Here is a 14,217-nt window from a genome sequence, read left to right as displayed (position 1 = left end):
TCTCAAAATTAAATAAACATTAAAAAATAACAATTAAAAAAAAAAAGCAAGACAACTCATGGCTTTCAGGGGCATTACGCTGTGCGGGGGTGGGGAGAAAAAGGCCAGTCTCCAGGGGAAAGTGCAATGTAATTCCATTTATATAACTTTCCAAAATGACAAAACTATACAGATGAGTCCAGATCAGTGGTTGCCCGCGGCTCGCGGATGGGGGGACAGGGCGGTGGGTGTAGGAGATCTTCACAGTGATTCAGGAGTTCTGTTCTCTATTGTGGTGGTGGCAAAGTGAATCCACACACGTGACAGAATGCCGTCGAACCACAGGCACATACACACCTTCCTAATCTCGTTCGGGGCTTAGGTATTGTAGCATAATTACGTGCGGTGTAACCATTGGGGGAAACCGGGTGAAGGGTGGAACACAGCACCATGTGGCTTTATCTTCTCAATTCCCTGCGGCTCTAAAATTATTTCATAACTCAAATTAAAAATTTTTTTTTTTTTTTTGTAAATGACACGCATGCTCCGATGTCTGCCGTTTGCGTTCAAATACTCCAGCCAAATGGGGGAAAAGCAGGAGAGGGAGCCCATGAGGAGGTGATGAAGCAAGACTGCTAAACCTTGCCAGGGGTGACGCGGCGGGGTGGGGATGCCGGAATCACCGTCTGGTCTTCCCGACTTCCGTGCATGTTCGAAATTTTCCAAAGTAAAGACGTTAAATTAAAAACGCTGATATGCAGGGGCGGGTCCGCGTCCGCCCAGACAGCCACGCGCACGCGCGGGAGCCCAGCGCCCTGACTCCCTGTCCGCCCGCAGCCGGGCATCCTGCCAGGCGGCTGTGCGTGTGTATACGCGCGCATCAAAGGAAATAAATAACGCTTAACCGCCGCTGTGGAATCCGGCCACGCCGGGTCACACGTCTGTCGGGCCATCTGCAGGGCAGGGCCAGGCCAAAAGGGGTCCACAGGGCTGTTTTGAACTCCAGGAGAGAGAGAGAGAACTTTCTGGGAACTGGGGTTAGAGCGTGAGTGATGGGGGGTGGGAGATGGCTCCTAATGGCGGGGGTGGGGGGTGTTAGAGGAGAAGAGTCCGGAGAAGAGGTCAGATCCACAGCAGTGTCCCCAGGTGGCCGCAGAGTCTGGAGACCTGGGGGGAGTTGGCTCCTAGGCAAGGGAGGCTTCGGGTGGGGGAGGGGCTGGTCACTGGTGGGGAGGGGGATCTGGTCTCTCAGTGTGCCTGGGGGCCGGGGGTGGCCGTGACTGTCCACCCCACCTCATCTCCTCAATGGCATTATTACTTCAAGAGATTTTACAATGATGTCTTGACCTTGGGGTGGGGGGGTAGTCACTTCTTGCTCTGAACCTCAGTTTCCTCAACTATAAAATGGGTCCAGTGGAGGCATGAATGAATGCTGCAGAGGCTGAGTGAGGTGGCCACAGCCATGCCCTGAACGCACGTGGTGCCAGGCCCTGCACTAAGGACTCTGTGCGTACCAGATCCTTCAAGATTAGACCACCATCACCGCCCCCATCTGCCAAATCAGAAAGCAAGGCACAGAGAGCTTAAGAAACTTGCCCAAGGTCACGGAGGCATTAGGTTGAAGAGCTGTGATTCAAATGTGCTGGTAAAGCACCAAGTTTAAGGCCCTCAGAAAACGTTATGTTGCAGGTGATTTTAAGTTTTCTCCCTTTTTTTTTTAAATTTAAAAATTTTTTTTTATTTTTGAAGGAGAGAAAGAGTGCAGGCAAGTGGCGGCGGGGCAGAGAGAGAGAGGGAGACACAGAATCCGCAGCCGGCTCTAGGCCCCGAGCTGTCAGCACAGAGCCCGACGCGGGGCTCGAACTCACGAACCGCGAGATCATGACCTGAGCAGCAGTCGGACGCTTAACCAACTGAGCCCCCCAGGTGTGAGGGTGATTTTTAAGTTTTAAAGCATGTGCACACAGCTGAAGCCCGTGTTGGGAAGCAGACGGAAAATGTCTCTCTGTTCCCATTTGAACACCTGCCCACGCTTAGCCATAGCTGGGAAGGTGGGGACTGGAGGGGCCTGGCTAGTCCAGGCCAAAGACCACAACTCCTGCCAGAAAGAGCCAGTCAGATTTGGCAAATGGGGTGAGGGGAGCTGGGAGGGATCCCCCCAGCCCGGCCACCCCAGTGGCTGGCCTTCTCGACATCACCCGTCACAGAGGAGCCAGAGGGCTGCAGCAGGGGCTTGAAGGCGAAGGGCAGGCCTCCCGGCTGCCAAGCTCAGAAACAATGCCCCCCTCCCTCATCACTGTGCCATCAAGCCTTTATTTCCCCCTCTGCGCAATGGGGCCAGTACTATCCAGGGACTTTGAGCTGTGGCCAGTGCTCCTAACACGTCCACAGCCATCCGTGACTTTCCTTCCCTCCTGAAGCGTTTCTTCCCCCCAGAGACGAAAAGAAGGCCATACCACACAAAAATGAATGGCTGGTGTGTGGGGGAGAGACAAACGGCTAGAAGCAGCTAGAAGCGATGTCTCCAGCCCGAAGCCCGCGGGGACAAGACCGTCTGTGCTCGGTGAGACCCGCACACGCAGGGGAAGCCCCACGGCTCTGCCCCCTCCTGGGCCAGAAACTTCTATCTAGGGTCCCCTCCTGAAAAGCCCTGAGGAACTCTGGTTTCCACAGGCACTGTCAGCACGGGGTGCTGAGTCACCGAGAACCTTGGTCAGTGGTTCCTGACTAAGGGTGCACACAGGCACGGGGCAAATGCAAGCAGAGCCCTGGGGACCCTGCAGAGGCCCTCCCACCAGCCAGGCACCCCGAACCAAGGCTCCGCACCCAGGGAGCCCCGGGCTGGGGCCGAAAGCCTTCACTTATCGCCGATGACCACCTCCTGGCTAGCTTTATGGGGCAATTTCTGGAGGGTCTGATCCAGACTTGAAGAGGTTCCTTGCGGGATCAGAGGTCAGCTGGAAGGACGTGATGGGACAGGGACGGAGGGCAACGGGGAGAAGGTGACCAAGCCCTGGGCTGTCATCGTGAGAAATCCAGAAAGACCGGTCTGGGCCAGAGGATAGAGTGAGCCATCCTTCCATCCCACACCCACTGCCTGCAGTCAAGGCTTGTCAGCTCCCGCAGGTGGGGAGACCATGACACCTCGGGCTCCTGGCACACTTTGTCCCCTCCAAGCCATCCCCCAGTCTCCATGGCGCTCCCTAACGAGGCCTCTCATTGCCCCCAGCTGGAACCACAGACTCACAGGCCCTCAGGGAGAGGCCAGGGACCCAGGAGTGCAGGAGGCAGGTGGGAGACGACAGACGTGGTGGGGGCTGTGAACAAGGGGGCTCCCAGGCCCCCAATGCTGGGCAGCAGTCACTCGGCTCCAACCGGTGCTTGTCATGCAGGAATGTGGGCCCAGGGCTGCCAGAGTTTTCTGTTGTCCCAGCAAGTCAGACACCTGGATTATTTTTTAATCCTGATTTATAAACGCCACAATTCCAAAAATATATATAGAATCTAGGGGCTGGACAAGCCACGCGAAGCTGGACTGTAGCCGGCTCCGCCCCTCGGCCTCAGACAGAGGGAACCCTGGTGGACCAGCCTCTGGCCCCCTCCTCAGGCCCCTCTCCTCCTTCTCCTGCCCTCAGGGAATCCTAGAGGAGCTGCAGTTCGGACACAGACAGTGGTTCCCAGCTTCCTCCACTACCCCTCGCCCTTGGAGTTTCATCTCACAGAAAAGCATCCCTGAACTCCCTGGGGTGAGGGGACCCCATTCCCTGGGGCCCCCAGAGCCTTTTAAAGTCATGCAGCACACAGGATTCAATTAGCTGCTTTCCTCCCTAACCCACAAAAGCATCTAAGGAGACCAAAAATGTACATATACTGGTTCAAATCCCAACTCATCCCTAACATCCAACATGATGTGGCCCCTGGCAACCTCTCTGAATGTTACCCCCTCCCTCATTTCACTCTCTAACAGCCTCACTAATCTGTCAGCCCCTGAATGTGTCAAACTCCATCCTGCCTCAGGACCTTTGCACACACCACTCTCTGTGCCTGGAACGCTTTCCCAGCAGATCTAGAGATGGCTTGAGCCGGTGGGTGTGCATAGGTGGGAGAACACACATCTGCCGGCCGTCCCCAACCATACTCCCTTGTAAAGTGACCCCTTCACTGGCTTCAAGCCACCCAATCAGGCCAATATCACGGATTATTTCATACCTCAGGGCCTTGGCCCGGGCAGTTCCCCGTAGCCAAGGATGCCAGTTCCCACTTGGTCCCAAGACCAGCTCCTTCTCAGACATTTCCTCCCTCCCCTTTCCACCTCCCCTGCCACTCCATTCCTTCCGCTCTCGTAAGATTGACCCCTTTGAACCCTGTATCAATTCTCCCCTTCAGGCCTCAGTTCTGGGGTCATCCCCTTTGAGAAGCTTTACCTCCCAACGTCTCCAGGGCAGGTCTCCCCGAGACCCCTGGCTGGTTACTCCCCGTCCCTTTGCATTGCTTTATTTCCTTCTGGAACCCACGGCTCCCTGACATCACCCTGTTAATGTGTTCCTTTCCCTGGTCTCCCCGGGTGGATGTGAACGCCACAGAGCCAGGGCTTTCATCCATCTCCTTCCTGCTGCCTCCCCAGGGCCCCGCAAGCAACCAGCCGTCAGTGAGCGACAATAAACACGTTATGTCAAGGCCTCTTCAACAGGCTTGCTATTTGGAAGACATTCAGATCTTGGAAATTATTCACATCGGAGGGAAAACATCTCAGACGCAAGAAAGTATCGTGTCTAAAGTAGGTACCCCCTCGGCACCTTTGCCCTCTACAAGGACATGTCTGTGCTGTCTTCTCTTGGGCGCCCTGTGCCTGGCCCCAGGCGGCATCTCGGTGGCTCGAGGCTGTGACCCCACTGTCCAGGCCCTTCCTTCCGCAGAGGACGAATACGTAGTATGAAGCACGGACCGGCTCTGCGAGTGCCAGGCCAGCACAACCTCTTGTAAGAGGCTCAGGCAGCAGGTGGCATTATCCTTATTTTTCAGATGAGGAATCTGAGGCTGGCTCGGGAGGCTGAAGATGAGCCCCCCCACCCCCACTCCCCAGTCTGCCCCTTGGGCTGTCATGGGGAAGCTCAAGTAGGGACGGGAGGAATCAGCCGGAATGCCTGCCAAGAAAGCTCAGCTTCGGGCCCAGCCCCAGGCCGGGGAGCCGCTTCCTGTGGCCCTGCCGGGGTGGCCCCAGAGGAGAACCTGCTGGAATGTTTTCATCCACATGCACAGGCAGTGAATCAGCGGGGCCTGGCACATGGACAGATCTGCTCGCGGGCCCAGCCTCTAGGGGACATGGCCTTTGCCCCCAGGCCCGGGGAGGAGCTGCCCTTCTGGCCCAGCTCCCATCTCAGGTTCAGTCTTCTCCTCTTTAGACCTCACGCAACAATGCTGCGGAGGCATTTTCTGTAGAAACCAGTGATCCTCTGACTTGGGCTGGGATCGGGGAGATACGTGGTGCCTCATGCCCCAGAAGGGCAGCCGGCCCATCTCTCAGCTGACCCCAAACCTAGCCCATCTGTAAAACAACAACAGTGTGAGGGGCTTCAGGCCATGCAACTGAGCTGATGTCGTGGCTCTTTCATACCCCAGGGCCTTTGCACTGGCTGCGCTCTCCTCCTGGAACACCTTCTCTGCCTTGTCCCAGCTGCTTTGTGGACATTTCCCTCCTGAAACTTTCCCCAGCTCCTCTTTACCCCCCTCCCCCGGTAGAACTAGCCCCTGTGCGCCCAGGGTCACTTCTATCACAGCACCTCTAAAGGGGGATCCCATTCAGCAGTCCATACATCTGCACCCCTTGGCCATGCTCCTGATACTTGGAAGGGGTCAAGGGCATGTTCAATATCAAGAAGACACTCCCAAGACAGAAGGACAGGGGGTGGCACGCCAGGTCTTCATGAATCCCCAAGAGTTGCCTCTTGGCCGACACCAAACCCATGGGATGGGCCTCAGGGAGCCCCCCGCTTCTTCCTGGCCTTTACCTGGGGACCCATCCCCTGTAGTACGCACCTCAACCCTCAGAGTGAAGGACAAAGAAGGCTGAGCCGTCACCAAGCCAGGGTTGACCCTCCTCTAAGACAGCCCTCGATCCAAAGGGCCTCTGTCCCATCCCTCCGTCTCCTAGACGCCTCGTTCCATCACCCACGTTCAGCACGGGCCCCAGCAAAGGCAGAGCGGAGGGTGGCTGGAAACACCATCCTGTCCCCTGCCTGTCCCCCGAGGGTAGCACCTGGCTCTCTGCTCACACCCAAGGGCAAATGCCTGATGTCTAGAGACACTCCCAAACGGGTGTGAATGATGAATGAAGGAAGACCCGCAGGTTGAGGGTCCAGCAACCTCCAAACACGCACTTATCTGACACTGTATGCCGAGCCCTGCCAGAAGTACCCTCCTATTTTGTGGTTTAAGCCGCAGGAGGCCTCGGAGAGACACGGCGAGGAGCCACAGAGCTGGGACCCTGGCGGTCCAAACTTTATCCTACTTTAGACACACCAGTTGGTCGGGGGTCAAATGCTTAACGGCTTGTACCCCCTGGCCGTTGGGGTCCTGCCAAGGAGACACGAGGCCGAGGCCCGTGCAAGCACTGGGGAGACCCCGAGGGGAGCTGATGCACACCCTGAGGGGCTCCCCAGATGTCGGCAGGGGGAGTCTGCTCTGTGGGGCCCAGGGACGGGGAGCCCCGGGCCCCGCACCCACACGAGGGCCACGGGAGCTACTGGCCAAGCTGGGTGGGTGTGGCTGCGTGGCGGGCACGGGGCCCAGCTCACGGTCACCCTGACCTCCGAGGCAAGCCAGCTGGGAGTCACTCTTTCCAACCCAGGCAGCAGAACTTGGCTGTGGCCGCAGCAGGAAGCCCAAGGTAGAGGAGGCTATGGGCTTTTGTTTCCAGCTGCTTCCACCAAGATCGCATTTGCCAAACTTCATCACTGTCTCCCCAGCCCCTTCAGGTCGCTGCTTTGGTGTGTGTTATCCCCACGGTCACTTACCTAATCCCCTTTACAAGAGGGGCCCTTAAAAAATACATCCGTTATGCACTTGAGATGGAAATGTTCTGTCACTACCTGGTGAACTCCCAGTCCAAGGGGCCACTTATACCCGCCCTTGTGGCTTTAAGGACAACATGTAACTGTAAGAATAAAGCATGGCTCACCACTGTACCCTAAGACCATCATACATTCATCAGGAGTACAAGTGTTCCATTCTAACTTCTGGGAAAGGGTCTTAGTCATTCCTTTCTCAACCCCCAGACCCAAGAGGTCCCCTTTCTAGGCTTAAAAAAAAAAAAAAAAAAAAAAAAAAAAACATGAGGGGAGCACCTGGGTGGCTCAGTTGGTTAAGCAAGTGACTCTTGATTTCGGCTCATGTCATGATCTCATGGTCGTGGGATCAACCCCTGCATCAGGCTCTGCGCTGACAGTGAGGAGCCTGCTTGGGATTCTCTCTCCCTCTCTCTCTGCTCCTCCCCTGCACTGGCACCCACGCTCTTGCTCTCTCTCACTCTCTCAAAATAAATAAACTTAAAAACGGTGGGAGTTCTGGCACATTCTTTTGGCCCTCTGTGCAGCAGGCATGAGATGCGGGGTTATAATCCAGAATGCCCCCATGTCTTCCCCGGGCAGAGACCTTGAAACCTGAGTCCAGCTGGCAGTGAGGTGCTGAGAAGAATTCCACCTGCATTAGAAGCCAGGGGCTGAGTATGAGCCCCAGGCTGTGGCTAAGTCTCCATGTGACTGTAGCCCATCCTTCCCCCTCGTCTGGGCCATGACTACAAGCAGGTATCGGCCTCCCAAGGGGATCTGACCTCCCTAAAGCTCCCAGATGGCTGCCAGCCTATCCTGAGCCCTCAGTAAGGGACAACAATGACTAGTAATGCCCCTTCCATTCCGACATCAAAGGGGGAGGTGTTTGCACCTCACAGCTGAGGGGCATGGACAGAACCATCCCAGCCCTGGAAAAATTCCCGATGCTAACAGGGTAAGAGAGGCCAGCAGGCACTGCTCAGTAATGTTCAGTGGTCTCTTGCTGTCAGGATACCACTATGGCCACTCCCTTCCAGGGGTCCCTGCCTCAGTCTCTCCATCTGTGAAACAGGCAAGACTCCCGTCGAAGCAGAGACAAGAAGGGACTGAAATTCAAACACTGCCTGGGTTTGTGGATTTTTCATTCTAGACAAAGTCTCTCTGGGTGGGCAAGGGAAGGGACACACGGTAACCAGCACCATCCCAATTGTGGGGACCTGGGGTGATTTCCCCAGCACCCCCTTCAGCCTGGTGGAAGACGTGGACCCCACATCACCCACAAGCCCAAAGTGAACCCTGACTGGCTTAAATCAATCCTAGTCCTACACATAGCGGCCCAGACCTAAATCAGTCAGTCTGGGGCTGACACAAGGCTCAGGGGTGGAGGGTAGGGCCTGCAATCAGGACTACGTTTAACAAATAACAATACAAGACACCCTATTAAATTTGAATTTCAGTTCAATACATTTTTTTCAGTATAAGTATATCCCAAAGTATAGCCCACTTTAGTGTAAGTATATCCCAAAGGTTGCATGTGACATATTTATGCTAAAAACTTACTCATTTTTTTATCTGAATAACTGAGTGTCGTGTATCCTGCTTAGGACTCTGCTTAGCCAGGACACTGAACAGGAAGCAAGCCTTCTTGCTGTGGCTGCTACCTCCTATCCATAGAGGAAGGTGGCAGCCAGGGCACAAAGGAAGCCAGGAGGAAGGCTCAGAGGGCAGGGCTTTGCTGGGTCTCCTCCACCATTGCCCGGTGGGGTGCTCACTTTCCTTCGCTGAGCATTGGAGGACCAGGCATTATGCTAATGCTTTAATTATGTTACCTCTTTGTACGTTCGCAAGAAAGCAAGGACAGGAAAGGAAATGAGTTCAGAGTCACTTGGTAACTGTGACTCAAGGTGCACTCAAACCCAGGTAATTCTGCTCCTAGGGGGATAGCCTGAGCCACTGCACTACCCTTTGTAAATGTCCCTCACCTTGCAGGGGTGGGTATGGCGTCAGGAGGGCAGTGACTCCTAGTGATCAATGTGTATCTAACCTAAACTTCATGGGTCAGGAAACACAGAGCGGGATGATGCTGTGACACCCAAAGAGTGTGGGACAGGAACAGGGAGGCGGGCCACCAGCCTGAGGTTGCCCGCGACTCCCAGAGAGGGACATCAGACCTAGAAGGAGACCTGTCCTGGTCTCCTTCCCATGAGATTCTGTTCCTTTTAGGAATAGAAGAATCATGATGGCAAATCCCACAGTGGGGTGGTACAATTCCATTGGGATTCTAGTCCAGCAAGGAGAGGGTGTGGGCCCCCAGGGCTGGGCTGGGTAAGAAATCCTCATCGGCCCTTGGGGGACAGACCCAGTGCCTGAGTCTGTGCTGGGTGAACAAAACAGAGTCTGGTTGCCTCTGGGCTCACACTACTGTCTTCAAAGCCAGCAGCTCTAACGCTTGGGGGTAAGAGGTGGGGTAGGAGGAGAAAGGAGGAAAGAATGTTCTGGAAGCTGGTGGCCCCCAGCCTGGGGTTCTATAGGGGGGCATGAACCCCAAAGGCCACTTTGAGGCCCTCTGGAAGGAGCTGGAGTCTAAGTCAGGGGTCTACTAAGTCAGGCTTGGAGGCCCTAAGGTAGGCAAGACCAGGGTTCAGGAGACTCCCTCACTGCAAGGGAGAAGGGTCAGGGGTCAAGGGCCAGAGTATCCCCACCCTCCCAGGCAGATGTCAGAAGAACAGGCCTCTCCACTCTGACTGCAATCCCAGGCCAGCTGGGGCCCAGAGGCACCCCAGGGCCCTGAGCTTCCCCCCAGGCCCTCCGAGCCAAGCCGGCTCAGACCTCAGGCTCCACAGACAGCTGGCCCAGTGGTCCAGGCAGAGTCTTAACTGTGGGATCTCACCACCCTCCAGCCTGGGCCTGCACTGGAAACAGACCACAGATGCCTTCCTTCGACTTGTATCCAGAATATATAAAGCACCCTAACCCCTCAGAAACAGGATGGCAAATAACCCGATGAAAAATGAGCAAAATATCTGAAGAGCCGTTTCTCCAAAAAAAAAAAAAAAAAGTCCACTGAGCACATGGAAAGATGCTCAGCCACAGGAAGGACTGCAAACTGGCACTAGGACTTGGGGGCAGGGGGTGAAAGTGTCGCACAACTGCATCGTGGTGATGGTCGCACGGCTCTGTGAATTTACAAACACGGAGGGAGGCACGTTTTATGACGTATAAAGTAGATTTCACTCAAGCTTGTTAAAAAAGAAGGCCTCCCGGGAGCACCTGGGTGGCTCAGGGGGGTGGGCGTTCCGGTCACGATCTCGCGGTGTGTGAGTTCGAGCCCCGCGTTGGGCTCTGTGCTGACAGCTCAGAGCATGGAGCAGGTTCAGATTCTGTGTCTCCCTTTCTCTCTCTGCCCCTCCTCTGCTCACACTGTCTCTCTCTCTCTCTCAAAAATAAACATAAAAAAATTAAAAAAAACAAAAAAAAGCAGGCGGACTTCCAGAGGTATATGAAGACCGCGCCCTCCCCCAGGCCCCCCCAGCCAGACCCTGCATGAGGCCACCAGCAGCCTTCCCGTGCTCACCCATCTGTAAAGCAGGAGGAGGGGACCTCCCTGCTGTGGCAGCCACCCCACCTCCTCCAGGGCCGCCAGCGGATGAGGCCCCCAGGGCTGCCAAGGCAGGGAAGGAGCCCCACCGCTTGGGTAATCAGTGCATTGGGAACAGGACCCCTGGCATCAGGCCCCCCGCCCCCCTTAGCCCTTTCTCCCCCACGGCTGGCGTCAGCTACATTCAACCCCTACCCCCAGGCTCCCTGAGCAGACGAGAGCCCCTCACCCCTGAAATGCCACAGGGCAGAGCAGCATCCCAGCCCCTACTAGCTCAGGGGTAGGAGGCATGGCCATTCAAAGGCCAGTGTGGCCACTATGAGGTGGTTTGACACCCGGCAAATTTTGTCACCTCTCAGAGCCTCGCTTTTTTAGCCCCCAAACGGCCATAATAAGGTAACAGTGCCCACCTGATGGGCCACTGCAAGGAGTAAGGTGATGGACTTTCTGGGATCCTCGTCTCTTCACTGGGTCTCCTCCTGATGTAGGAGCTGGTGCACGGCAGGGCCCAGGGGTGGGACGGGTAGAGGGGGGATGCTTTTTACTTTTTGCTTCCCCCCCCCCCCCCCCCCCCACGGACAACTGGCCCCTCGTGTAAAATGGTGCAGCGCCGTGTAAGGCAGTCTGGCGCTTCCTGGGACAGTTACACATCGAGGTGCCCTGTGACCTCCCAATCCCGCTTCCGGAATACACCTGAGAAGGCTTATGTGCACACAAAACCTTGTGCACAAAAGTCCACGGCAGCATTATTCCCAGGGGCTGCGTGTCCATCAGCAGATGACCGGATTGACAAAACCACACAGCCACGCATGGACTGTCCTCCAGCCACAAAAAAAGCAGGCAGTTTCAACTCGTGGGGAGGCACGTGTCCTGAAAACCTTACACGACGTCGCAGAAGCCGGACAGACAAGGTCACATGTTCCCCGGTTCCATGATTCACATGAAAGTCCAAATAGGGGAATCTGTGAGACAGCAAGTACGTGAGTGGTTGTCTCCAGCCAAGCTGTGCTGTGTGGGTGGGTGGGGAGTGGGCAGGAGGGTGATAGCTAAGCCGGTACCGAGTTAGTTGTTTGTTTTCACGGAGCTGTTGAAAATGTTCTGATTATAGTGATAGGTTGCACCTATCTGTGAACACACAAAGAACCAATGAATTTTACTTTAAGCGACGAAAATGGATGCTATGTGACTTATATCCGAGTAAATTGTCTTAAAAAAAAAAATCCCGGGGTGCCTGGGTGGCTCAGTCAGTTGAGCATCTAACTCTTGATTTTCGCTCAGGTCATGATGTCACGATGGTATGTGAGATCGAGCCCCGCACTGGGCTCCGTGCTGTTCACGATTCTCTCTCTGTCCCTCTCTCTGGAGTTCAGATTCCAAAGGATGTTCAAGGCCACTGGGTCCAACTCTGTCCCTCAAGACGAGCAAACTGAGGCAGGGGGAGAAGGAGAGATCTGCCCACAGGCACTGGAGCCTGCTGGGGTGTGTGTGATTCCCCTGAGTGGGGTGGGGGGGGGGAGCACTGGGGACACAGGAAGGGTGGGTGTCTCTTGGTTGAAGGCAGGTACCCTGCCTCTACTCTAATCCTTCAAGCAGCCCAGGATCCTTCATTTCTGCCAAGCTGAAGGGGCAGGAGGGACGGGTGTAGACAGATCCCCTGACGGTGCAGAGAAGGTGGGCGATGGCTCAGGCCTGTCAAATAATCCCCTCATTTTACAGAGACTGAGAGAGGCTCCAAGGGGTGAGGGGGCTCATCCGGCCAAGGTCACAGAGCAGTCAGGACACAGGGCAGTGCAGCTGTGGGATCCCAGGTCCCACAGATGGGAGGGGCACCTGTCCCAGGCTGGGGGAGGGGAAAGGGCCACTCACCCCAGGCCGTGGGGGTGGGAGGGGTGGGGATGTTCTCTACTGAGCCACCATGGCGAGTCCCAGGGGCCCCTGCCTCCAGGCAGAGCCCCAGCAGCCGTCTCCACCCCCTGGGGTCTCTCACCCCTCTCCACTCCCCTGTGGGCCTGGGAGCCCCCACCTCTCCTGTCCACTCCCCCTCAGGGGCCTGAGGCCAGTCCCCTCCTTGTGCTCACCCTCCCCTGAGTCCTGTCCCTGCCCAGGGCACCTGCGAGGCTCTCACAAGGAGGAGTAGCAGGGGCACCCAGGGGCTGGACTGTGCTCCCGTGTGCTCCCCCAGCGCCGGAAGCACCTGGAGATGGGGTGAACCCATCCCAGGAGCAGGAGGGAAGGGACAGACCTCTGGACCACCAGACCACCAGACTTGTCCTTGGCTCTGAGTCGAAGAGCCTGGAGGGATCCGGGGAAAATGGGGGCACCTGTCAGATAGGCCTTCGCTACCCCCTCTTAAGCAGCTACTTCCCTGCCCTGGATTGGCCTTACCAAACCAGACCCACCAGGCCACTCTGCTGTTGTCAAGCCTTCAGTGGCTTTCCAGCACCTGGCACGGGGGACACCGCCTCACGCTCACCCCATCCTCTGAGGCCTCCTTGCTTTGACACTTTTCCCAACTGCCCTTCCCCCCGTTTTGCCCAGATCATTTTATCCAGTTACTAAAACTCAGCTCCAAGCCCACAGCAATCACCCTTGGTGGCCTGGGGGAACCTGCCTCACCTCTCCTCTCTTTTCATCCTAGAAAATCATGTCACCTCAATACATCATCTGAATGGCTCAGGCCCATGATTTGATTTGAACTAGACCCTCACGAGGTGGGTCCAGTGTCTGGATTCTGTAGGCCAGGGGGGAATTTAGAGACTGTATGACAAAGAGTGGGCAGGACCCGTAATAACGTGAATCGACACTTCCACAGACGAGAACAGAGCCCAGAAAGAGACTCAGAATCTAGTCTTCAGGGAGGTGGCCTCTCCAAACAGCCGGCAAAGGGTTGATCATGCCATCAACCAGTTTGAAAACTGAACAAAGTGAGTTCCTACTTCACCTAGAAACAATGACCAATAGTGCATTAAAGAGACACATTGTAAAGGGGGGGCGGTGCCTGGATGGCTCAGTCAATGTCCAACTCTCGATTTCAGCTCAGGTCATAGGTCGTGGGATCAAGCCCTGTGTCGGGCTCTAAACGGAGCATGGCGTCTGCTTAAGATTCTTTCTCTCTCTCCCTCTGTCCCTCTCCCCCACTCATGCTCTCGCTAAATAATTAAATAATTAAATAATTAAAAATTGGAAACAACAACAGAGTTTTACACATTGTCAAAGCTGAAAGAAAACAGACACACCAGGGACAATGAACACACCCACTATTCTGGTCTTGGTTTCTGAATTCCACCTCTTCTTCACTGGGGACTAAGGCTCTTGGGAGAAATGGTGGATCCCAGCTGAGCTTAGGATATCTTAGGTCAAAAAGCGAGAAAGCTATCAAAGACAAGAAGAACCAAAATGGGGCTTTTGAACATCAGAAAGAATAGTAGCCATAACGAACTGTAAATATATTCAGTAAATAAAAATCCCTGTGTCCACACTGAGCCTCCTCACTCACAGATTCGGTCTTTGCAAATTTAGCTGCTCACTGAAATTTATTTGTAACCCCCAAATCAATATGGTACTTTCAGTCATTCTTGGACACGCACAGAGTTG

At 55.2% G+C, this 14,217-nt stretch overlaps 1 long non-coding RNA gene across 2 annotated transcripts; it reads left to right on the top strand.

The window, feature by feature from the left end:
* The first annotated feature begins 848 nt into the window (after window positions 1–848).
* On the top strand, window positions 849–5,569 carry LOC131501047 (uncharacterized). 2 transcript variants are annotated; one of them, XR_009256602.1, is made up of 4 exons: window positions 849–1,024; window positions 2,416–2,542; window positions 4,604–4,756; window positions 5,002–5,569. It is a non-coding gene; the product is annotated as an uncharacterized LOC131501047 (long non-coding RNA). The 2 variants fall into 2 exon arrangements; XR_009256601.1 differs by having other exon boundaries at window positions 4,604–5,569.
* The last annotated feature ends 8,648 nt before the right edge of the window (window positions 5,570–14,217 follow it).

The sequence above is a fragment of the Neofelis nebulosa genome, chromosome 18 (genome assembly GCF_028018385.1).
Source record: "Neofelis nebulosa isolate mNeoNeb1 chromosome 18, mNeoNeb1.pri, whole genome shotgun sequence".
Classification (NCBI taxonomy): domain Eukaryota; kingdom Metazoa; phylum Chordata; class Mammalia; order Carnivora; family Felidae; genus Neofelis; species Neofelis nebulosa.
The sequence above is the reverse complement of the archived record's forward strand: the minus strand, read 5'-3'. Positions and strand labels throughout refer to the sequence as shown.